At 41.6% G+C, this 25,809-nt stretch overlaps 1 protein-coding gene across 1 annotated transcript in view; it reads right to left on the bottom strand.

Moving 5' to 3' along the window:
* Positions 1–25,809, bottom strand: part of DIAPH2 (diaphanous related formin 2) — a 735,565-nt gene that overhangs the window by 379,158 nt on the left and 330,598 nt on the right.

Raw genomic sequence — 25,809 nt, 5'->3', positions numbered from 1 at the left:
GAATATGTTAAACAACACAATCAAATACTGAGTTTTGAGGCACTCTGCTGTTAACTTGTTGCCATAATAAAAATTGACAGTTTAATCCACTTCCCCTCCACCCTCTTTTGGTCTCCTAACCAATTTTTCATCCATGACAATACTTCGCCTCTCACTCCACGACTACTTAGTTTCTTTACTAGTCTCTTCTGAGGGACCTTGTCAAAGGCCTTCTCAAACTCTAGCTAATGTCTCCTGCTCTCCTTTTGCTGCTATTCGATTAACATGTGCAAAGAACTGTAAGGTCAGAGATAGAAGGCTTTCCTTTATAGAAACCATTCATTTCAAGATTAATCCTCAAGTTGTTTTATTTTATTTTTAATTATTGTTTCAACCGTTTGCCAGGTACAGATGTATGCTTATTGGCCTGCAATTCACCATATCATCTCTATAGATTTTTTAACAGGTACAACATTTACTACCCTCCAACCCCTAGAACAGTACCTATTTTTAATGAGAGATTGCATATTTCATTTAGCAGCTCAGCCATTTCATATCTAAGCTGCTTCAGAACTCTTGGATATACCCCATGTCTGTTCGGCACTTTTAAATCCATTTATTCCAGCACCTCTTCTTGTGACAGAACCTCATCTTTATTACTGGATCCCAGGGTGAGTATCTTCTTCCCAATATCTTGTTGTGAAGATTTATGGAAATAAATCATTTAGTTTCTCAGCAAATTTAGCGTGTTAGTTAAAGAAGGTACTAACGGGAGCATATTGGAAGTAGGATGGCCAAGACATGGGGAGAAGGGGAAGATATAAAGGCAAACAATATAGTGGAAGAAGCATTCAGCTTAACATTTTAGATATGAAAAAATCCACAGTGAAAAAAATTAGAGAAAACATTTAATAAAGTATTAGCAGATTTGTAGGCATACAGAATAGTACAAATAAAGTAAGTGTCTGAAAGTGTCTTTCATCCTACACGATACCTCCCACTATTATACCCTGTTCTAGTTTTCGTCACACCCAATCCTTAATCTACGGCATATTTTATTTTCCCCTTAAATCTGGAACAGCCTTGCAATCATTGTTCAAGTATTTTCAGTTTTGTCCAAAACATGAATAAAAACACTAACTTAAGAAAATTGTTTCAGTAGCTGATTTTTTGGTATTCACGTGTGCCTTAAGAATACTCTTCACAACAAAGACTCCAACTCTGTCAATGCATTTTAACTGTTAAAAAGTGTTATGCACATTAACTATAATAGATGTAGAAGAAATTCTTGCTAGGCCACATATTTAAGTGCTATTGTTTAGTGTAACTATTGTCTTTTTATTATAGAGAATTCAATACACTCTGTATCAATGAAGGTTTGGGATGAAAAATCCACAACCAGAAAAAAATAGTTGTAAACAGAAGTGAATTTGATTTCTATTTACTTGAACACGTTATTGAACACATGGCAAAAAAATTAGTTAGTGAACCACAGTTCTCACCTACCAAAACAATTAGACGTCCAATCAAAGATAAACTACAGTTTATTGACTAATTGAAAAACAAAATAATAGAGCAGGACAAATATTTAGGCCAAATTCCATTTTCAGTAACAACTCAGTAATTCAACTGAAACCGATGTGGGTTAAAGGGCTGTAAGTGAAGAAAAAGTTCCTCCCAATATGAAAAGTTAAAAAGGAGAAAACATTAGAAGTAGTTGAACTACACTACCAGAAAATGAGAGTGAATGATTGCACACAAGGAGAAAAACCGGAGATCTTGCAAACTTTTCATTATAAGCAAAGCTTTTAACAATTCCAGTTGCATAGGTTTTAAGAACTAAAATACAGACCAAAGGCTTAAGTATCCATTTGTTTTATTTCTCTATATTGTCAATAAAGTTGAATTTTATTTTATTACATTTGATACATCTTACACCTTTAAATATAGTACAATAAATTGCTATCTTTTTAGACTTTCAACTACAAATTAATTCTGTTAAAATGTTGCTTATTAAACCTGAGTAGAGAGCGCTGCTCATTATACTATATTAAAAAAAATTAAATTATCATTCTTTCAGATGTAGCCTTGTATTGGTACAAACTTTGATGAATTTCAATGAACATTTATTTTAATAAAAATGCAAGTAGCAGAGATTTTATGGATTTTCTCCATATTCATTAGGCTTCCAAAAACAGAGCTTGAGCTTTCAAGAACAAGAGGAAATAACAAAACAGAAAAAGTTATGTGTTTGAAGAACCAGGTAAATGACAGGTAGTGATGCATGTTTGAACATTTAAAAAAAATGTAACTAACTTTTTAAGCATATTTAGATGCCTTTATTTATATACAGACACATAGATTTTAGACTGACCCTGATGCTTAAGCAGCCTTGAAAAAGTGTGTTTTTCAAGTGGAATTTCAAAGTGAAAGCACAATAGTTCAGGTCAAGAAAGGGTTCAGGTACAGGGGACAACACAGGAAGACACATGAGGTTGACATGAATGATACAGAGAGATCAGAAGTCTAACCTGAGCAGCAAACTGAGACAAGAGCAGAGAGGTCTGAGAGACTTGGATGACTTTGAACGGTAGGGACCAATGTCAGCCATTTGCTGGAGATCCAGCATGATTAAAAAATCCATGTGTGAGGAAGAACAAACAGTGACATTCAGTTTACAAGCCAGTGGGACATGGAGAATATTGGTGATGTCAATAGCAATACAGGAAAGAGTTGAAGGAAAACAATCTCAGAGGAAAAGCATGTTTCTGTTTTTGATATGTTGAGCTTGAATTGGCAATGTAGCTTCAGAGATAAAATGATAGAAGCAGTCAAAGACGGGGTTCTAACCAGGGAAGCTTGTTACAGTTAGATCTCAGAATCCTAAGTATACAGAACACTCTCCACCTGAGAGAGATGAAGTTGTCAGGGTACAGTGTTTAGACGGAAGAGGAGAGAGAACCAACAACAGGCTCCTAGAGTCACTAATGGTGAGTATGGGAGAAGAAAAATCACCAAAAGAGACAATGAAAAGAGTGTCAAGAAGTGTGACTGTAGGATAAGTATAAAATTAAAGAATTAAAGTTAGCTTAAGCTTGGTTAAGGAAATATATGGGTTATAAGGAAAGGCCCTGATTAGCAAGAAGAAGAAAAGCCTTGAAAATAATGAGTTATAAGGCCAAAAGGAATGAAGTATGGGGGCTGTCTCATTAAAAAAATAACTAATGAAATAAGGGAAAGTTTCTAAAAAGAAGACCTCTGACCGATAGGGGTGACTACACATGTTTTTCAATAAGGCAAAAATAATGTATTTTAAAAGACGACACTAGGACCTTTCCACTCCACATACCAGTGTTATCTCCTCTGTGAATCCAGGTGCAATGAAAGAGCTGTTGGCTATCAGGAAAAGAGGAAAAGATAAGGAGGAAAGGCCTTGGGAAGTTGCAAATTTTATCTGGATACAACCGGAAATAATGGTGAACTGTGTCAAATTGTTTTTAGTAAAGACAGTAATTGGAAATGACATCACCTTTTTGCTAAAGGCTATAAAAAGTAAACACTTAAAGGGTTCATTGCTAATACCTGCCTGACAATGTTGGAGCCGACCAATATGGGTCCAAGTACCACTGGGTTTTTAAGTATCTTCATCAAATGATTATAAATTGTTTTGTTACTGTTTGGATGTAGTAAATTGCTTATTATTTAGGCTTTTAGGCATATTTAGAGTAACTGTATATCCTTTGGATTTAATAAAGGAATTAATGATTATGTTAGTGTTTGGTGGTTTCCCATATCAATATTAATCATTTCAAATAATAATTCTAACAGTGAAGTAATATGGGACCAATTTTATTGCAGTAACTTCTTGTGGTGAAAAAGAGAAGCTTTAAAGCTACACAGAGCTCTTCTTCAAGTCTGGGAAAGGTACTAAGTGTCTCAGCTAAATATAAGGGGGAAGAGATTGTTTAGCTTAAATTGTTAACACATTTTTAGAGACCATACAAGGTGAAGTGACTAGGTAACACATCTGCAGTCATAGGACAAAAAAAAAAAAAAAGGAAGGGGTTGCTAGTAGTTTACCATTTGCTGTAATAAGCCATAGATATAGTGTCTGTTATTAAGACCGTGATTTTTACTTTTTGCAAAGTTATGAACTTATGCTCCCAGGCTCATCTTCTAAAAGGATTGTGCAGGTTTCCTTTGATGATGAGGACTGAGAGGTCAGATATGGAATCAGTTTTGAGAAAAGGGTTCACCATGAGTGATATGGTGTTTTTGTCTTTTATTGTTTTTCTGAAGGAGTTCATTCAAGACCAAAGTGACTGACTGGTTTCACCCACATAGTTGCTATTGGGACATTTAGGGCACTGGATGAGGCACACTACATGTTGTGATAAGCATGTGTGGGTCCTATGAATTTTGAAAGGTGTGTTGTGGAGGTATTGATCATCACAGCAGTGGAGATATGGCTGCAAGTTTTTCATGTGTTGTTAGAGCAGGGACTGATCTATGAGGAACTTGTTTCTGATGATGAGCTTGGCAAGGTTGGATGGTTGTTTGAAGGCCAGAAGAGGAGGATTGGAAAATATTTCTTTCAGGATGTGGGCCCCATCAAGTATGGGCTGTAATTGTTTAATGATACCTCATATTGATTCCAACATACGATGGTAGATGACATTTAGGGGTGTGTGGTAGTAAGGTTTTTTTTCCCCCCACGTGTACTGAAGTGGGTTCTCAAATATATCTCAGGTGAATCTTTGGTTTTGTGGTGCATTTGTCCTGAAATTCTCCTTCAAGGTGGCCCATGAAGAGGCTGGCATATTGAGAAGCCATCTTAGTGCCCATGGCTGTTCCCATGGTAAGGGCCTAGGATTTGTTATTGAATGTCAAATTGTTAGAGAGGAGGATGAAATGGGTGCGTTTGGTGATGTGCTTGGGGTGGATATATGAGTATTGTCCATGATCCTATAAATATTTGAGGCAGGCAGTGATGCAGTCATCGTGAGTTACGTTGGAGTATATGACATCCATAGTAGCGAGAAAGGTGTTCTGAGGGAGGTTGTTAACATTTTGAAGTTTCTGAATGAAGTTTCTGCATCACAGAAAAACATTGCCTTTTGTGTGGTGAGTGGTTTGAAGATGGTTTCTATGAATCCTGATATTCCTTCAGTAGGAGTGCCATGGACAGATATAATGGGTCTGCATCTTTTCCCTTGTTTGTTTATCTTGGGAAGCATGTAGAAGGTCCCTAAGGTGAATTCACGAGGGATAAAGTTGTAGAGTTTCTCTTGGAGTTATTTGGGGAAGGATTTGATTCTTCTAAAATTCCTGGGTGAATTGTGATGTGGGGTGTATTTTGAATTCTTTACAATAAGTGGTGCCACAGAGTTGTCAGTTGGCCTCAATATAGTCGTCATGTCTGAGAATAACAATGTCACCCCCTTTGTCTGCTGGTTTGATCACTGTCTGGTGGCTGGATTTCAGCTGTCCTCTGGGTGACAGAGAGATTGTAGTGGATGTCATGTTTAAGGATTTCAAAGTCAATTTTTTCCTGAAGCAATCAATATCATGAAGTAGTGTATGGTTTCATCCACTGTTGTGTGTCCAGTCAGATTATTCTTTTTTTACTTATGGAGTTGTATGGAGCGGACAGAGAGTTATAGATGGTGAGTCCTCTGGGGATGTTTTGGGGATGATAAAAAGAGTGGCAACGTATTTGTAGGTAATAAACCACACTGTTTTAGTTATACTAAATTGCATTAAAAGCATGAAGTCAGAATAGCATACAGACATATGACTTGCCACACTAAACCTTATTAGTAGTTCGAGTCCATTACACTGCCTCTGGGAAAGGTACGTGCCTGAGGCTTATTTTTACTGATAAATATTCATGCAGTCCCTGACACAAAAATATTCCAATATGAATTAGACAAACAGAACATGAAAACATACAAAAGGAGGGGAATAGAGAAAAGGAAGGATAGGGCTTAAAACAAGAATAACGTGAACCATTACCATACAGCAGCCAAATCATACAAGCACTGCTAAGAGGACAAGTAGAAAATATAGGAGTCAATAGTTGAGAACAGGCAAAAAGTTTGTTCTCACAAAGGATTTGAAGGGGAGGAGGAGGGTGCTGCTGTGGTTTAGGAGGAAGAGTGCTGTCATTCTAGATATATATAGGAAGAAGCACGAGGAAAAAAGTAGTAAGGAGAGTAGGAGGATGAGACAAGAAGCAATAGGTCAAGGAGAGGGAGCTGAGGCCAGGTGGGGAGTAACTGGGGAAGAAAGGATGAGATGTAGATAAAGGTAGAGTTGTGTAGAGTGTTACAAGTTAGAAAGAGGAGTTTAAACTGTGTGTACAGAAAGAGAGGGAGCTAATCATGAAAAAAGAAGTCCAAGTCAGGAGTCAATTTTCTAATACCGGAGTAGAATTACTGGAAATGAAGCTAAGCTTCCCAAGGACATCACAATGGACATTTTTGTTGGCACTCTTACAGTATGTTTTCACTGCAACAAAGGAGTGACCTAAGCTCATGTTAGTTAACCTGAGTTAGTAAATTTAGGTTAAAATAGCAGTGGTCACATGACAACCCAGCTTTTAGATCAGTTTAGCAGCTCGAATTAAACCCCAGGTTCACACAGAGATTTAAACTCAAGCTGCTAACCAAGTTGAAAGACGACTTATCTCTTCACTGCAATTTTAACATGAGTTAAGAACATTCCCTACTGTAACAAAGACATATCCTTACAGAAGAGAAAGAATTAAATGGACAAAAACACCGAAATATTCTTTGACACCATGGGTTATTCTTCTAGACTCGTGTTCTGCTATATTGGCAAAGTAACAAAGCTTGTACTGTCGTCTGCATAAACTATACAACTTTGGATAAACTGACTACAGTTTCTATATCATCTTTAAGATGCCTTTCATATAAAATAAAAACATTAAATATAGAGTATTGTCCCTATCTTAATGGCTAACTGACATTGTCTTACAACATAATATAGAGAAAAATATCAGTGAGAAAATATGATGAGCAGAAGGAGGGGGGAGGAGAGACACGAGTGGTGTGGGAACTCCATGATTTTCTTAATGAAATAGAATTAGGCTGGTTTTCAGTAAATTAAGCATTTCATTTTATCTGTGAATATCCAACACAAATTAACTCTTACATTTTTTGGCCAATTTTTACAAAATGTGCTTTCCCCCATCCCCCCAAAATACTGCACTGTTGACCATGCTTAACACTGTTAAAAAAAATTGGGATGTAAAACAGTAATTTTTGAAGGACCTATTCTGTGTGATTTAAACTCTCACATGTACGTAGGTGATTACATGTCCATTATCATATTGTTTAATATAAAAGTACATAAAACAAGATTTAAAAAATTGGGAACAACCACTCGCATTTGTACAAAAAAAGTTAGGAATCTGTCCAAAATTGGTTATATTTTTATTACCTCTCAAATTTTCCCCAAAACTGAATTTTAAAACCATGGCTTTATCTTAATCAAGTTTTAAATTTGAGGTTAAGTACTCTTTATAAACCTAACAAATCAATTACATATTTACACAGATAAAATGACAATTCCAATATCAATTTACATAGCAGTTTTACTACTTATCAAAGGTGTAACAAACAGAATGGTAGATAGTATCAGTTGTATGAATTGAATACCTAAAATTGAAAAAATAAATCATAGTGAAAAACAGGGTTACTTACCAGTAACTGTTGTTCTTCGAGATATGGTGCTCATATCCATTCCAACATAGGTGAGTGCACGCCACCGTGCACTGGTTCCCGGAACTTTTTTCCCCTTAGCAGACCCCATAGGGTTGTCTTAGGCACCCCCTGGAGTACTGCGCTCATGCCACGGTAGTCGGGGCACTGCCGACCCTGCGGGCCCTCAGTCCCTTCTTTCTGCCGGGGACGGAGGGTGGGTGCAGAATGGATATGAGCAACACATCTCGAAGAACAACATTTACTGGTAAGTAACCCTGTTTTCTTCTTCAAGTGATTGCTCAAATCCATTCCAACATAGGTGATTAAATAGCCATACATTGGAGGTGGGTAGGAGTCATCAGTGAGCTGTTCTCATCAGCACGGCCCTGCCAAACTCCGTGTCCTCTCTCGCCTGCTGCATGATGGCGTAGTAGAACGTAAAGGTGTGCATCGACCACCAGGTAGCTGCTTTGCAGATGTCCTGCAGGGGCAGTAGTTCCAGGAAGGCTGCCGATGAGGCCTGGGCTCTGGTTGAGTGCGCTGAAACAACTCTTGGAAGTGGCACCTTCGCCTGCTCGTAGCAGCACCTGATGCAGGCGGTGATCCGGGCAGAGATGTGCTGGGTGGAGACAGGTGAGCCCTTCATCCGGTCCGCCACTGCCATGAACAGCTGCATCGACTTCCAAAACGGCCGTGTCCTCTCGATGTAGTAGACCAGGGCTCATCTCACGTCCAGCGAGTGCCATCTCCGCTCCTCCTCCGACCCCTTTGAGGAACCTGACTGACACAGGGTGGGAAAATAATGACCTCCCTTCTATCAGCTGGTTGAAGGCTGAGATGGCCACCAGGTGCACTTTCAAGGAGGCCAGCGCTAAACCCTGGAGCTTGAGGTGGAGCAGACACTCCAGGATTGCCTGTATAGGCGAGCAGCGCGGCAGGATGCCCCGGGACTCCACCCAACAGGGAAACTGTTTCCATTTGGCCCAGTACACGACCTGAGTGGAAGGTTTTCTGCTGCCCAGCAGAATCTGTTGGACCTGCGCTGAGCAAGCTCTCTCTCCCTCCGTCAGCCACAGAGCCTCCAGGCCATCAAATGGAGGAAGACCAGGTCCGGGTGCAGCAGGTGACCCTGGTCTTGGGAGAGCAGGTCGTAACACCTCGGGAATGGCACGGGCAGGGAGATCGACAGGTCCAGCAGCATGCTGAACCAATGCTGTCTCGGCCAGGCTGGGGCGATCAGTATCACGTCTGCTTTGTCCCTCTTGATTTTCAAGAGGACCTTGGGCAGGAACGGAATGGGGGGAAATGCATACATGAGGGTCCCCGCCCATCTATGAGGAATGTGTCAAAGACAGAGTCCGGCTTGCGACCCTGGAGCGAGCAGAACCTCGGGCACTTCCTGTTCCAGGATACTGAGAACAGGTCCAGTTGGGGAACACCCCACGTGCGGAAGATAAAAGTTAGCACCTCCGGGTGTGACCAGTCGTGTCGGGGTAGAAACAACCTGCTGAGTCGGTCTGCTTCGTCGCTCCTGGCCCCAGGGAGGTGAGAGGCAGATATATGGAAGTCGTGCCTCGCCGCAAAGTCCAAAAGTTGAATGGCCTCCTGGCAAAGGGCCGAGGAGCGCGCTTCCCCCTGCCTGTTCATATGGAACATGGCCACTGTATTGTCTGTGAGGACCTGCACCATCCTGCCCCTCAGGAATCTGTAGGCCAGCTGGACTGCCATGAACTCCCAGACATTGATGTGCAAGCTCTTTTTCTCCTCCAACCTGAGCCCTCGGTGCTCAGGTCAGTGCTGATGTGGGCCCCCCCACCCCACATCAGAAGCATCCATGATTAGGGTGACCAAAGGGGCCAGACCCCGGAAAGGAATCCCTCTCAGCACTTCCTCGGGAGTCCTCCACCAGTTCAGGGAGGTCAGGACCTTTGGGGGAACCGTGACTACCCTGTTCAAGGAGTGCCTGGCTGGTGCATACACCAAGGCTAACCACGCCTGGAGAGGCCTGAGTTTGAGGCGAGCCAGCCTCACCACATACATGCAGGCCACCATGTGCCCCAACAGTTGCAGGCAGTGCTTGGCTGTCGTCGTGGGGCACCTGTGTAATTGGGCGATTATCGCGGCCATTGCCTGGAACTGAGGCTGTAGGAGAAAGGCTCTGGCCTAGGTAGCGTCCAGGGTATCCCCAATGAAATCTATGCACTGCACCGGGGTGAGAGTGCACTTCTGCTTGTTTATAAGAAGCCCCAATCTGGTGCATGTCACATAGGTGAGGGATAGGCTGTTCCGAACATGGGCCCTGGACTTGCCCCGGATCAGCCAGTCGTCCAAGTAGGGGAAGATCTGCACCCCTCTGCGGTGCAAGTGGGCCGCCATCACTGCCATGCACTTCGTAAAGACCCTGGGGGCGGACAAGAGGCCAAAGGGCAGGGCCGAGAATTGGTAATGGCAGCCAGCTACCATAAACCTGAGGAAGCGCCTGTGGCTGGGAAGGATGGAAATGTGAAAGTACACATCCTTTAGGTCGAGGGCGACATACCAATCTCCTGGATCCAGAGCAGGGATAATGGAGGCTAGGGAGACCATGCGAAACCTGAGGTGCCTAATAAACTTGGTCAGTCAGTGGAGACCTAATAAGGGTCTCAGGCTCCCTTTTGCTTTGGGGATGAGGAAATACCTGGAGTACAATCCCCTCCCTATTTCCTGTGGAGGGACTGCTTCCACAGCCCCGAGGAGAAGGAGGGAATTAACCTTCTGCAAAAGGAGTTGCTCGTGAGAGGGGTCTCTGAAGAGGGACGGGGTGGGGGGGGGGAGTCCGGGGCGAAAGCCATAAACTGAACTGTGTCCCCCCTGAGAACTACGCCGAGGACCCAGCGGTCTGATGTAATATTCTGCCACTCAGTATAGTAAGGTCTGAGTCTTTCTGCAAACGGGAAACGTGGACCCAAGAGAAAGGTATTGGGGGGCCACCCTTGGGAGCACCATCAAAATTGTCTCTTTGCATTGGGCCCCTTAGAGGGCCCTTGCTGGGAAGCCACGGATGATCCAGAGCGGTCGCAGCGACCAAACCCCCTATTCCTGTCTCAGCCCCTACAGGGTTGAGAAGGTCTGGGCGATGGCCAAGGGAACGGTTGGGCCTGGTGTTGGGACTGTAGCCAAGACTGGCACCTCGAGGCCTGGGGGATGTAAAGTCCCAAAGACCGGAGCATGGCTCATGAGTCTTTCAGAGCATGCAGCTTCTCGTCTGTTATGTCCGAGAATACGCCTGCTCCATCAAAGGGCAGGTCCTGGATGGATTCCTGCACTTCCTGGGACAGCTCAGATGATTGCAGCCACGAACACTGCCACATGACAATCACAGAGGCCATAGCTCTGCTGGCGGTGTCCGCAGCGTCACTGGTGGTTTGCAACGCCGCCCCTGCCACCATGACACCCTCTTCCTGGACCGTGGTGAAGTCCGCTGCCTGGTCCTGGGACAAACCCTTCTGCGAACCTCCTCATCAAGTTACATAGGTTCAAGTTGTAACGACCTGATGGTTCACTATCCTCAGCTGTAGGGCCCCAGTGGAATAGACTTTGCGGCCGAACAAGTCAAGTTTTTTAGGGTCCTTGTCTTTTGCGTGGTGCCCGAGCCACCTTGCCTATCTCTTTGGTTGGCCGCATTGACCCCAGGTCCCCGCGGTTGGGTGGGTGCTCATCAACCAACAACGATAACAGTCCGAAAGGAGAATGCTGCTTGCTAAGGCAAGAGCAAGACATTCCAGTAACCATCACGGGTGGAAAGAAGGAACTGAGGGCCCACAGGGTCGGCGGTACCCCATATACCGTGGCATGAGTGCAGTACTCCAGGGGGCGCGTAAGCTGACCCTACGGGGTCTGCTAAGGGGAAAAAAGTTCCGGGAACCAGTGCACAGTGGCATGCACTCACCTATATTGGAATGGATATGAGCAATCACTCGAAGTAAAATAAAATATTCAGTGGATAAATGTTCCATTTTTTCACGTATTACAGATGAACTTTTCAGTCTATCCAAACAAAAACAAAAAAAAACTTATTTCCAGAAAGCAATATTTTAATAGATACTGAATATACCTAAAACACAACCATCATTAAAAGTGAGTCATTGACTTTAGTGGCTAAATCTTATTCAACTCTAGGAAAATATTTTGGCTATCCTCAAGGTCCAAAACTCCTTGAATGATAGACTTTATTCTTCAGGGGATAGATAAACACATCTATCTGAAGGACTTTAGGAAAACATTTTTCAATAAAATAAATTCAATTTTGAGTTTCAATGTCCTTTTTGTTATATACCACACTGATTTTCTCTGACTCTTGACCAATTACAGCTGGAACTATAAATAACTATATATAGACAATTATTTTGCAACACCTCTCTCCCCCTCCATTTTTTATACAACTATTCAATGGAAAAAACAAAAGTAAGTTGCTTAATGGAGATGGTCTCTAAAACAGGGAAGGGGGAGCAGCAGAAGAGGAAGTTACTCATCTTGCGCAGTAACAATGGTTCTTCAAGATGACCCTATGGGTGCTCTACTTAGGTGTGTCCATGCCTCTGTAGAGCTGATCAGAGAACTTTGGTAGCAGTCCATCCTGCCTGACTACCACAAGGCTAGCCAGCATGCATGGGCATTCCCTCCTCAGTTCCTTCTGTAAAACAGAGTCAACTATTAGAACGCCAAAGTAGAAAGGAGGAGGGTGAGTCATGGAACACCGATAGGGACACACATCTCGAAGAACCATTGTTTCTGTACCAGGTGAGTAACTTTCTCTTCTTCAAGTAGTGTGTCTATGTGTGCGTCACTGAAGATGACTCCTGAGGAGTACCCACCATTGGAGGCCAGGACTTCAGAGTTGAATCTGATACAGATGATATCTGATTAATCCGATATAGATGATAGTACTATGGCACAGAATTTGGCATATGCAGCCGAATTCCCCAGGATGGCATAGAATTCCACAAAAGTATGTGAAGATGCCCAGATGCTCTGTAGATTTCTGATATAGGGATACTCTTGGAGAAGGTGACAGACCAGAAGACTGACCTCACAGAATGCATGCATATTGAAGATGGGGGGGGGGGGGGGCTAAGCAGTCGGTAACAAAGCTTAATACAGCCAAGAGATCCACTAAGAGAGTCTCTGAGGTGATATCACTGTACCTTCTGCAGTAGAGAGGAAGAGTCTCCAAGATTTCCTGAAAACCCTTGTCCTGTCCAAATAGAAGGCCAGGCTCTCTCATGTTGAGCATATGGATGGTGGCTTCCCTATTATCCTCATAAGGTATGAGATAAAAGACTGGAAGCTGAATAAGCTGATTTACGTGAAATGCAGACATCATCTTGGGAATGAAATTTGGATATAGTCTAAGTGTGACCTTATCCGGGAAGAACATAGTAAACGGGAGATGGTGCCATCAAAGCCGCTATCTCCCTTATCTTTCTGGCAGAAGTGATGATGATGAGGAACACAGTCTTCATGGAAAGAGTTAGGGAAAAATTTAGGCTATGGGTTAAAATGGTGGTCTTAACACTAAGTTAAGATCCCATTGGGGACTGGGGAGCTGGGGTTGTGGGAATAGGTTTGCTATGTCCTTAAGAAACCTCTTCATAGTAGAAGATTGAGAGTATCCTTCTACATGCTGGTGGAAGGCTGCACTTGCTGACAGATGAACCTTCAGCAAACTAAGAGAGAGTCCCAATTTCTTAAAGCCAACAGATAGTCTAGGACAACCAGTAGGGTGGCTGCAGTAGGGGGATGCACCCGTGGGCTGGCTCCAGATCTGGAACCTCTTCCCTTTCTGAAGGTAGATATGAAGTAGTTCCCTTTTTACTGTGTAACACCACCTCCTGTACCTCCTCACAGCAAGATGTCTCTATATGCTGGAACCATGAAGAAGCTACCATTTGAGTAGCAAAATCTGTAAATTGGAATGGAAAGAGCATCTCTCCTTCTGCAACAGGAGGTAAGAAGTGATCAGGAGAGTCATCGGTGGACATAGTGCCAGCTGTGACAGGTAAAGGTACTACGTCTGTCTGGGCCAGGTGGGAGCAATCAGTATGATGTTTGCTTTCTCTCTTCTTATTTTAAACACAACTTTCAGTAATAGAGGGAATGGGGGAAGGCATAAAGAAGGCCCTTGTCCCAAGGAGGAGGAGAGCATCTCCCATGGAGCGTCATACAATCCCCGCTCTGGAGCAGTACTGTGGACATTTTTTCTTCTGATAAGTAGTCAACTGGCCTATTAGTGGTGTTTCCCATTGTTGGAATATGTCGTGTAGTATCACTGACTCGATCTCCCATTTGTGGCTGAGCGAGGAGTTTGCTGCTGTCATGTTGTGTGTTCCCGGTAGATAGGCAGCTGGGAGATGCACCAGTTGCATAGTTTTAGTGCCTCTACACAGGGCATGAGACCTGGCACCTCTCTGTCGTTTATGTAACACATGCAGACTGTTTTCTGTCATGATCCCTGCATGCGTGTCTTCGATCAGGGGGAGGAAGTGAGCACGTGTTTCTGACCACCCTGAGCTCGAGTAGGTTGATGTGAATGCATGTCTCTGTTGGGGACCATTTGCCCTGTGTTGTGCGACCACTGAGGTGCACACCCTATCCTGTGCTAGTCAGGAGTAGAGATGGGGAAGACTAAGCAAATGGGATTCCGGTATGGATGTTTGCTGGGTTCTTCCACCAATCCAAGGATTGCTTGAACCTGGTGGGCATCAATATAAGTTTGTTTATGTTGTCTCTGTTCAGCCTCTAAACCAAAATGAACCATGCCTGAAGGCTTCTCATACGTAATCTGGCATGAACAATAACCAATGTGCCCACAGTCCTGTGCCCCATAAGCTGGATGCAATGTCTGCCCAAAATCTGTGGACTGCACTGTCTTGATCAGTGAGAGAAGACTGAGAAATCTGTAATGTGGTAGGAGTGCATTTGTCTGAGTTGAACTGAGATCAGTTCCTATGAATTCTAGCCTCAGTACCAGTGTTGAGGTAGATTTTTATTTGTTCATCTGTAAGATCAGCTTCAGAAACAGATCCCTTGTAGCCTGAGTGATTCCTTGGGCCTCTGTGAAGGACTGTGCCCAGAGAAAGCATTCGTCCAGATAAGGATAAATCATGATGTTGTGAGAGCATAAATGGGCCGCCACTACCGAAAGAACCTTGGAGTAAACCCTGGGGGCTGATGAGAGGCTGAAAGGGGGTACTCTTTACTAGTAGTGGTTCTGGCCCACCAGGAATCTGAGGTAACACCTGTGATGGGGTATGATGGAAATATGGAAGTATGCATCTTAAAGTTTGAGAGCAGAGAATCAATCTCCTTCCTCTAATGCTGGAATAATTGTTGATAGGGTGGCCATCTTGAATTTCTGTGTTTTGATGTATTTGTTGGTACAGTGTATGTCCAGTGTATGTCTCCAACTCCCTTTTTCTATGGTATCAGGAAGTAGCGAGAGTAGAAGTCTTTGCCTCTGAGACATATAGCCACAGATTCTCTAGCTCCTATGCTGAGGAGAGAGTTTAACTCTTGACGTAGTAGACTCTCATGAGAAGGGTCCATTGAGAGCGACAGGGAAGGGTGTTTTCGAGCTGGGGGTGATGGGAAAGGGATAACATTTCCTTTCTAGATAATCTTCAGTACCCACTTGTTGGACGTTATCCGTACCCCATTCTGCAGCAGCTGGGGTCTCCAAAAGGACAGGTGAGGTCTTGCAGCATGAAGTTTCACAGAGAGTGTTCTATCGGTGCCTCAACCATCCTGTCAAAACTGATGCTTCAAGGTGAAGGGCTGTGTATATCCCTAGGGATTGAAGAGTCACTCGCGAATCCTTCAACATCTCAAGAGACGCATTGGTCTTCTTGGCAAATAACTTCATCCCCTCAAAAGGAAGGACCTCCACCATGGTTTGGACCCTGTCACAGGGCTGGTACACCCCGTCTCCCTTTGGGATGGGGGAGCAGCGGATATTGTAGCCCCAAGGTTGAGTCTAATTGTCCAATCTGCACTTCGGGGCAGTATGACCTGTGCTCTGAATCAATATGTTTGCCCTCCTCATCAAGGTCATATGGCCTAATGCTCTGAATCAGAATGGTTGCCTTTGCAGTCTGGGTTATATGACCCAGTGGTCAGAGTCCACATCGGTGCCTTTGTGGCCAGAGCCGTATGGCTTAAGGGCAAGAATTAAAAAGGCTGCCTTTATAGTCAGGGCTGTGTGGCCTAATGGCCAGAGTCAGGGAATGATGGGCCAGATGTTTCCTGTCCCGATCATAAGTGGTGGATTTAAACTGGTGCTGGTGGCCCCTAGAATTAACCACATCCACAATGATGGAACTAGGAGGCAGGTAAGAAAATAGAAATCCAGGGTCCTTGGCTAGCACATCATACTTTTTGTCGGCCGACTTGCATGTTGGCAGGATGGACACAAGGGTCTGCCATATGATTTTGACAGAGTCCAGAAATGCCTCAATAACCATGAGGTCAATTCTGGCAGAGGTGGAAGAATGTATAATGTCAACCAATTTGTGGTGAGGCTCAGTCACTTCCTGCAACTGAATTTTCTCAGTTACTTCCTGCAATTGTATTTGTATCTAACACCTTCTGAGCTAGGTCCTGAAATGATTTTAAATCATCAGCCGTGGACGGTGAAAGGAGTATCACTGCCTCGTCTGGTGAGGATGAGGCGAAATGAGCTTAAGGAGTGTTTTACTCCTCTGCCCCAACTTCCTCACCTGATTCTCCAAGCGGTTCCAAAGCCTTCCCACAGCTAAAGGAGGGTGCCTCCTTGCCTGTTGGTATGCCACGCTAAGGGACTGGGAGATTTGATGCCTCTGAGCTTGTCAAGTACGGCCACTGAGTGTAGGGGCTGGTGGCTGCTACCAGGGCTGGACAAACTATGGAACCTAAGGGCTGGTTTGATGATATGCCTGGTGCCCACTGGGGTCCCATATGGCGGGTAAGAAAAGCCATCGGAATCCAAGCCCTCTCATTCACTTTCAACTGCAACGATGAGAAAGGTGACACATGGCAGGGAGATGTCAATGAGTCCAATGCTCTGGGAGAACGCAGTGCCAGGGCCCTGGTACTGAATAGGGGAGAGTCAGGTGCATCAGACACCGAGAGATCCATTGTGGACTGGAAAAATTTGGTGGTGCGGATAGCATCAGTACTGGTGGTGAACGTCAGTACTGAGAGGCTTGCATCAATGGAGTTGGAGCTGCAGACTGGCCCTACAGTCTGTCCGCGTTGATGTCCGTGCCCACATAGACTTCCCCGGGGCGGGTCTTCTATGCCTTTCATGCCCCTGCAGTACTGGTACTTCTTTGCCCGGGCCCATCGGGTCTTTGGGCAAACCGACTTACTCTGTCGGCTCGGTACCGCGCGTCCTGTATACCAGCATTAGGCAGCTTTCGCGCTATCGGTACCGATGATACAATTGATTTGAAGATCATTTCGGCTCAATCAGGGCTCACTGTGGGAACTCTCAGACCTTTTCTTAGTGGTCCTATATGAGTGGCTTTTCTCTTTGGGATCACCTGCCTTCGAAGTAGAAGGTTACAGTGGTTAAAGGACCAACTCCATGACTAAGAATTTGAGCCTTAACTCTATCATTCCTGGACTTAGGCTTTAGTTGCTGGCACCAACCACACCTTTGTGGATTGTGCTGCTTTTTCCTCCAGTCAGTTAATGCACTCTGAGTGCCCCTCAATCACTGCAATAGATTCTTTGCAACTGAGGTACTTTTTGACGCCTGGAGAACCAGACATACCATTGTCCACAGGGGGTCACCACAAGGTTGGTGGGAGACAAACCCTTTTTCTTTTCTTTTTCCTTTCTTTTTTTGGCAAGACCAACAAAAACCAAAAGAGATAGCAAAGGAAAAGGCTTCAAGGGAAGCTAAAATTTACAAAACTAAAGGATATTAATGATCCATGAATGGACAGTTCTGGGCTCCATCTCTAGGGTGAGGAGCAGTTGAGAAGGAACTGAGGTGGGAAAGTCTGCACACCCTGGCTAGCCTCCTGGCAGGTGAGGAGCAGCGCATGCACAGGCAGGATAGACAGACTGCTACCAAAGTTCTCTGATCAGCAGCGCAGAGGCACAGACACGCCTACAGTGGAACACGTAGGGACACTACTCAAAGAAGAAATGGACTCAGTATGTTCAGAGATACTTTGGAGCAGTTTATTAAGTGAGAGTTTTGGCTATTAAGAATATTCCCTGGTACAAGTTTCAGAATCTTTTTGTCTGTTCCACCTTTGTACGTTATCATCCAAAATAAATATGACCAGAATAATAATAAGGGCAAAGTCATTCATACATACTCTTATACGATACAACTATCACAGAGACCCCAAGCTACATCAGATGTAAGTGACCATAATGATTCTGGCTCCACTTCCGAAACCTGCCTGGAGATTTGCACTTGTCAAAGGATGACGTGTGACACTAAAGAATTCTGGCCAGGATGAAATAAGGAAGTTTAAAGTTAATGGAGGGCATAGCTGGGTTTTTTTATGTTCATGCAATTATTATGGTGCAGAAACACATCACCAAACTCCTTCTCTGCACAGTTATCCCCCAAAAAAGCACCATTGACTCTAAAGACCTGCAAACTGACATAAAAAGTGCATGTAAAAACACACAACACAACCTCACCAAACTCAAACTACAGTGCCTATGAAAATACACTGTGTAGCCTATAGAACTAGCCTGCTTGCTTGCATTATTATTAGAGATATTTTTCATATATATTTTGATATGATTGTGTGATTAAATAATAAAATTATATATTTTATTCAGCTGTAATGCAAAGTGACTTCCAGACCACATCCTGGATGACAGCTACCATTAGTATATTTATAAATTCAACCTTTGGCTTAGATAAGTATCAATGTATGACATAACCTTTACCCTAGATAAGTCGAGAGACATTAAAAGGGGAAGGGGCTGTCTCCAGTTACGCCCAAAAAACTTTACAAGAGCACCACAGAAACCACAATAAGCTAGAAATAACAAAGGTGAGATAAAAGACCACCTGGAAAAGGATGTGGACACGTCAATAATAGTACGAACCTAGTAGCCAATAGACTATATGTACCCCAAAAGTTTGGAGGTGGAAAGGCCAAGTATGGGCCTGGAAGGAGTATCCACATTCTTGGGGGGTATAAGAAAGATCAAATCCAGCTCATCAGGGCAGTCGACTGTCAGCTACCCCTGCTTGAAGTTTTATTTAGTGTTAAGATTCATTCTTTTATTTTATATTCTTAAAGTTGTATGTTAGTCTTAGCTTATAGCTCTTAGCTTTGAAGCAGTGCTTATTCCACTCAACTCCAACTTGAGAAATTAGACATCTCTTTCAACCAAGTCCAGGAAGGGTATGAGTATACTAGTTTAAAGCATATCATAGATATATATATCAAATAAGTCTAAGATTGTATTAATCCATTATCCATTTAATTATTCATTTTATTTTCTCTATATCAGTCATTTGTTTATTATTTTATGTTATCTTATTACATTTATAAAATTATACAAATATTGGTTATCACTGGGATTTTTCCTGTGTTGCACCCGGGGTCCTTATAAAACTCACCTGAAGCCTGATTAAGGATACGAACCTCACAATCCTTTAATCAGATTGATTGGCAAACCTAGTACCCTATTCAATAAATTAATAACCATAAAATCAGGCTACAGCTGTAAACCAGTCTTACTATGTCCAAACTACAAAGCAATGTAGGAGCCTTAATGCACTGAGTTTGAATACTTTTTTCTTAAGTATCTGAATCTATGATGGACCATATCAAAGTCCACCCTACACATTCCCATTCAATAACAGAGAAAGAACGTTAACTGCAGTCCTATAGCTAGTCCATTAAAGTCTATTTCCCCACTGCTGTTCTGAGGGCATTGCTGGGCAGAATCCCTGCTTTACTTGAATCTTAGATGATATCTGAGGAAGGAGGCAATAAGAAGCCTCTCCACCCATGCACATGCACATCAATAGGGTGCAGTACAGTTTGGCTACCTAATGCTTCTGCTGGCCCTTTTTTCCCCATAAAGAGCAATGTCTACTTACTATATCAGAATGGGAAAAAATAAACCAACTGCAAAAAAAGAAGGATTTTTTTTTTATATATACAAGAAATGGGGTTCACAAATGGGAAACAATTTCTGTCTCTCACTGTGAATATCAATGAATTATCTATAACCTTAGGATTTTAAGTAGAGTCGAACAAATAAAGTATCAGTGACAAGATAGACAAAATTGGAATGTCTTATTGTTGCTTTTATATAATCAGTGTGCAGAACTTGAAACAATACTTGACGGCAACTTCTACAATTTATTAGATGATAGTATTCTGTCACAAATTGGTTGCTCAATCTGAGTTCCTATTTTATATTCAAGGGAAAACAACAATAGCATATAAACAGATTTTGTAGTCTTATCAATGTCATGCTTCCCATACTGATCACATTTACAACAACGTAAGCTTTCATCACTTCAGAGAGTTTATAACAGATATGTAAGTACAACAAAATAGGAATTGAACTCTTAACTTCTGCAAATTTCTAATCGGAAATATAAAAAGCAAAACAAAGGTAAATAAGAAATAATAAAAAACCAGCACTCTATTGGGTTGTGTACATAACTCCCTCCCTTTCTCTGCTTTTTTATAATGAAAGAGTAAAAGAGAAAATCCATGTTAGGGTCGGGGAGATCTCTGATAAGCTTCTTAGCACATGCGTATGTTAGGGTGGACACTCAAGCATTTTTAGAATACTGGACATTCTAGTATTTCCGGGAATTGATAGGGCTCACCCCCACTTATAAGACCCTACCAGTGTGACCTTGCATGTACAGTGCATGGTAACGCTGCAAGGGGAACACCATTTTCAAGAGTGCATCATCACACCCCGGGATTGGGGGGAAGGGTACACACCATTCAAAATAGCATCCCCCATCCAATTCTGGACAAAACATCCAAAAAACAGACTTGCATAGGAAGTGCTATGGGGTACCTTATAACTGTGGGCTGTTATTAGTCTCTGGAGAGAAAGTAAGAAAGTCTACTTAAACAGAGGCTCTTGCTGGGAATAACACAGTGAAGGCAGGGAACTGTTCAGGCTCGAGATACACTGGACAGATGGGAGAAAGATGTGTCTCCCCACCCAAGGGAGGTAATAGCCAGGGGAGGCAGGACACTGAGTGTAGGTGCTCTTACTATACCACAGAGGGAGAGTACAGGTGCAGTTATCCTGAATTGCACCTGTATTCCAACACATGGAGCCTCAACAACCCACATAAAAATGCAGATGAACAATGGTGTATTCAAGCACCAGTGACTAGTAGAAAAAAAAGGTAAGTGGGTAGTAAAACAATTTAGCATGTATTCAGTGTTTGTATTTTTTTCATTGATCTATATGTTTCTACAATATGCTACAGAAATTACCACTGTATATAAATATTACCAGCTTCCAAAGAAGCAAGTTTAATAATCTATTAGAAAAATACTACTAGGCTGCTTGTTGGGCTTATAGGGTTAAGCTCATTGGAATTTCAGTTCAGGTCTTGAAGAAAGAATATACAGTAACATGAAATTAAGCTATCTGTTCACCTTAGCTGGAGTCTCCATAGTGTTAAAAGGCATGGCACTAATATTAAAAAGAAAATTTATTTTTCTCCCTCAAGAGGGCTTTACCATAAGGATTTATTCCAATATATGTTTTTTGTTTTCTATTGTTTTGTTTTGCACTAGATATTTAGACTTTGATTAAAAAGGATGGGGTGTAAATCCTAGTCTACCCTTATTTCCCCCAATGTAAGTGAATTGATTTTTCTTTGTAAAGGGAATGGAACCCGAGATTTTTCAATCTCACCATTCCTCTGCTGTCAGCAAATATCTATGAAACTTACTGGCTACATGTGCCATCCCCCTCTAGTGCCGGCACACAAAGGATGACAACCTATGAATGCTCTCAGTTACTTCTTTAGCTCAATGATAGAGATCCGTAGAATAGACGTAAAGCTTCCAACCGTATTGTGGTTGCCAATATGCCACCACATAATTGATTTTTTTTTTTCAATTTCTTTTCTTAAAAGCCTAGGAAGTTACACACAAAAATGTTAAAAGATTATTATTAAGGTTGCAATGTCAAATCAAGCACTCAAAAGTAAGAAAATGCCAACAGTAAGTTAGCCTATGCATCTCAATTCAGTCCCCTTGTGTGAATGCATTATGATACCATCTACTTACATGATCACATACTATTTTTTTCTATAGGATTCTTTCCTCATTCAGTGCTCAGGATGGTTCTGCTCCAGGGATCAATCAGGGTTGTACAGCAAAGGAGACTCTTGTCTGTATGACCCCAATCTCTTGTTACCGGCTATCCTCATCTTAAACATTTGAAACATTGAGCCCAATCTTCAACATCAAAGGGAGTTTTGCCATCAAGTTTAACAGAGGCAGAAGCAGGAGAATGATTTATCTTGAATAGTTATCAAACTGCTGGTTTTTTCATTACATCTGGATGATCTGGCTCTCACACTTCAACACACATTTTGTTTTGACATGATCACTACTTCTAGCTTAACAATTTAACTATTCTTAGTATTGAAATGGTGAACTCTCTAAGACCACTGTCGTTTCTACACTGTTGTAAGTTGGGGAATCCAGCACTAATGAGCAGCTCAGGAATTGTTATAACACACCATCTGTTGGCAGCAGCTCTGATAATTAAACAATATTACACCTGTACCTTCATGAACACCTGATTTTCCCTCTACTAGACAAGAATAAGCAGTGGAGGATTATTTTGAGTGAAAGCAATGTATTGTATTTACAAGAGGGGAACAGAATGAGCAAAAATATATATATTTTTAAGAAGTAAAGTTTCATGGCTAAGGATTAATTTAGATTTTTCCACTAGTCTAAGAAGCTGGCATAATTTAGCATTCACCAATCCCTTAGACAAATATTGTTTTGCTCTATATTAGACTAACATTGTTGCTGATGAAAAGAACAGGCCTAAGGCTGTGTTAATTCATTTTTAGTATTTTTTGCTAATATTCTTGAAAGTGTTGGATACGCAAAGGAGGTTATATTGAACAAGTAAATGAAAAACTTCTAATTTCACTACAGAGCTGAGAGTCAACCTGTCAAATATCCTTTTTCATAACACTTCACCATGATTTTCATGGATACTTTTAGTTGCACACAATTTTGTGTTGCCTGACCACCACATACATGCCAGCGTTTCTGAAATATCAATAGGATTTTAAGAAACCTGCAGCCAATTGAAATATATATTCTTTTTTTTTTCCCCCAACAGACAAGTATTGTAATGCTTTGCATTTCTTTTTCCATTCAAATAAATTACAGTTTCATAATCTATGAATCTTCAAACTCGGTAATTCTCACAACACACCATACCCACTGCAACCCACACAAGTCTTTTTAATCTCATTTCACTTCTCAGCAATTCCTAAAAACCATCTCTGATGTAAAGTTTAATATTCATTATGACCATATGGATTTGCTACTATATAATGAAGGAATATTATAAATAATTCAATTTAACACTTGCAGTGGACAAGATAAAATAACATGCATTCACTGAAATTCAGAGGAAAAGAGGTGGCTAGGATCAATCAAATTTAGTGATGCATCATTACCAATTTATACCCAAGTGCAAGTAATTGTGGCCAACTGTATATTGGCTCTTTTTGAGCAGCTATCTTAGGGACTCCACCTGGAGCACAAATCTAGTGTGAAGCCAAGATGATCCAGAGTCATACAGCTTTCCATGACTACTTCAATTCAACATCCAAATCACTCCTCTGTCCTACTTCCTTCTTAACTAGTTTTGTGATTCCAAAGGGCTTGACCCATCTCTACAACCAAGGCTGGGAAATTCTGCAGAAGCGTTTTCCCTGAGAATCTAACCAGCTTCTAGGAAAAGAGGTCTCTGCTCTGATCTGACTTTCCTGTCGTGTGGAAAAGAGGAGAGGAAGGTGCTTGCCATTCTCTTCTCCTTTCTTGAATATGGGCTCAAGATTCCCACCATCATGCCCACTTCCCCGTTCTTTTGCAGCTTACAAAGGTTTTAAGAGGTAAAGTGTAGTTTATATCTCATCAGTTTCACTGCCACTGCCTATATTATAAATGACCAGTGTAATTAAGTTTGTTGCTCTTAGATCACAGAAAAGGCAAGAATTCATTTCTCCACTACTGAAGGAAAGATATGGAGTAGAAAGTGAGGCAGGAGAAGCAAAGGTAGACTTTTTTTTTTTTTTTTTTTTTTTTGGCAGCTGAACATTGACTAGCCCTGTACTGTCCAGTTCACAACAGCAGTTCAATGAAGCCATACTAAAGAAACTAGTCAGTTTCTCTGCTGTCCAGAACATAGTACACTGAACATAATCACGTCACTGTAAATTCTATCCCTGCCCTTCCCACTCATCAAAGCAACCTGCCTTCTTAGCAATGGCAATTTAAAGATTTTTGCAAAACTTGAACTCTGACAGTGTCTGGGAGAGCAAGTTGCATAAAAAGGGACTCTTTAATGACAACAAACTTTTCCAGAGAGTTTTTCTCTAGGAACTAACACCATGGTATTAATTTTCCTCTGTATTCAATATAAATAATAATCCAATATAATTTTGGTAATTACTACAAGATAAATTTGAATTTCAAGAAGGAGGTAACCACTTCTAAAATACAATACATTAGAAAGATAGCACTTTTCAATATGTACAACTATATAGTACCAATTTAGCTTTAACTACTGTGATATGTAAGGTGCACAACTAAGATTTTATACACAATTTTATAAGATCTAAAATGTATTAAATTAAATGAGCAAACAAACAACTTTCACCAGTAAATACTTCAAAATTGGCATTATTAATATTATATTAGTGAATCAGTGACTATCTCACATAGCTGGATGATTAGATGGAAATAAAATCATTTTTCAGAAGAGTTTGAATAATGTCAGACTGATATTATACAGTTCATTTTCCCAACACATATTTCAGATGGTATAACTGATATTGCACAATACATTAGTATAATTTTTATGCTCTCTCTGCTTTACCTCAGATTAACCCATTAATAATAGTGTCCAGGACTTCTGTGAAAGTTTCTGCTTAAATGTATTTGGTCATTGATAATTTGCTGTGGCTTCACTGAAGCCTAACTCCTATTCAAATCAGTTCAACTCAGTTCACCTTTGTCACCACAAGGACTGCAATATCAGATACTCTACTTGCTTCCACATATTTTCCTTTTGATAGGTGGATGTGCACAGAGAAGAGAATAGATTCCTTATTTCTTGATTGCAAGCAACATTTATGTTCACAGTGAGAAAAGGAAACATGACTGATTGTTATGTACATGGTGCCTGACATTATTATCCCCACACAGGCAAAACTCATTGACTTTAAGAGGGCATTGCATGAAGCAGCACAACACTCTAGGACATATTAAATAAAAGGTGTCAATAATAAAATAGTCCTATGTCTTTTGCCACAGACTGCAAAGAAAATCCAACAGAAGTCATTATGATGAAGTAGAAACTTGAAAAATATTGTAATGAACAGTCAGTAAATATTCCCCCACTTAAAAAAAAGGGCATATTAAATTAATGGATCTGATGTCCATCATTTCTCTCGTATTCTGAAACATGTATAAAGTAAGGTGGTATTGGGTGGGGCGGAGGTAACATCCCAGCACATCATCAGTAAAAGATAGCTTGATGATCAGTTTGAGTATTTTCTCACTATTATCTTAGTATTTTTTTGTATGCAAGAGAAAATGAACATGAAGACAAAAAGGAGACAGACTATGGTAAATGAATGTACCCTTTTGTCAACAATACCTTTATAGAAAAACATACTTTGTCTGTATTCTTCATAGCCCAAAAAATAAAAATGACACAGTGGGCAAAATGCATGTGTATTAAAGAAGATGAAGTGAGGAGTTTATAGCATGTGTTCAGCACACAATTTTCAATAGCTCCTTATTCTTCTTCTTGAGTTAAAGCTAATTTATTTTAAGAGATTGCTGTGAGG

This window comes from Emydura macquarii, unplaced genomic scaffold (assembly GCF_026122565.2).
Source record: "Emydura macquarii macquarii isolate MOO-44397 ecotype Brisbane River unplaced genomic scaffold, CSIRO-AGI_Emac_v2 contig_1253, whole genome shotgun sequence".
Taxonomy (NCBI): Eukaryota; Metazoa; Chordata; order Testudines; family Chelidae; genus Emydura; species Emydura macquarii.
This window is presented reverse-complemented; position numbering and strand designations above follow the sequence as displayed.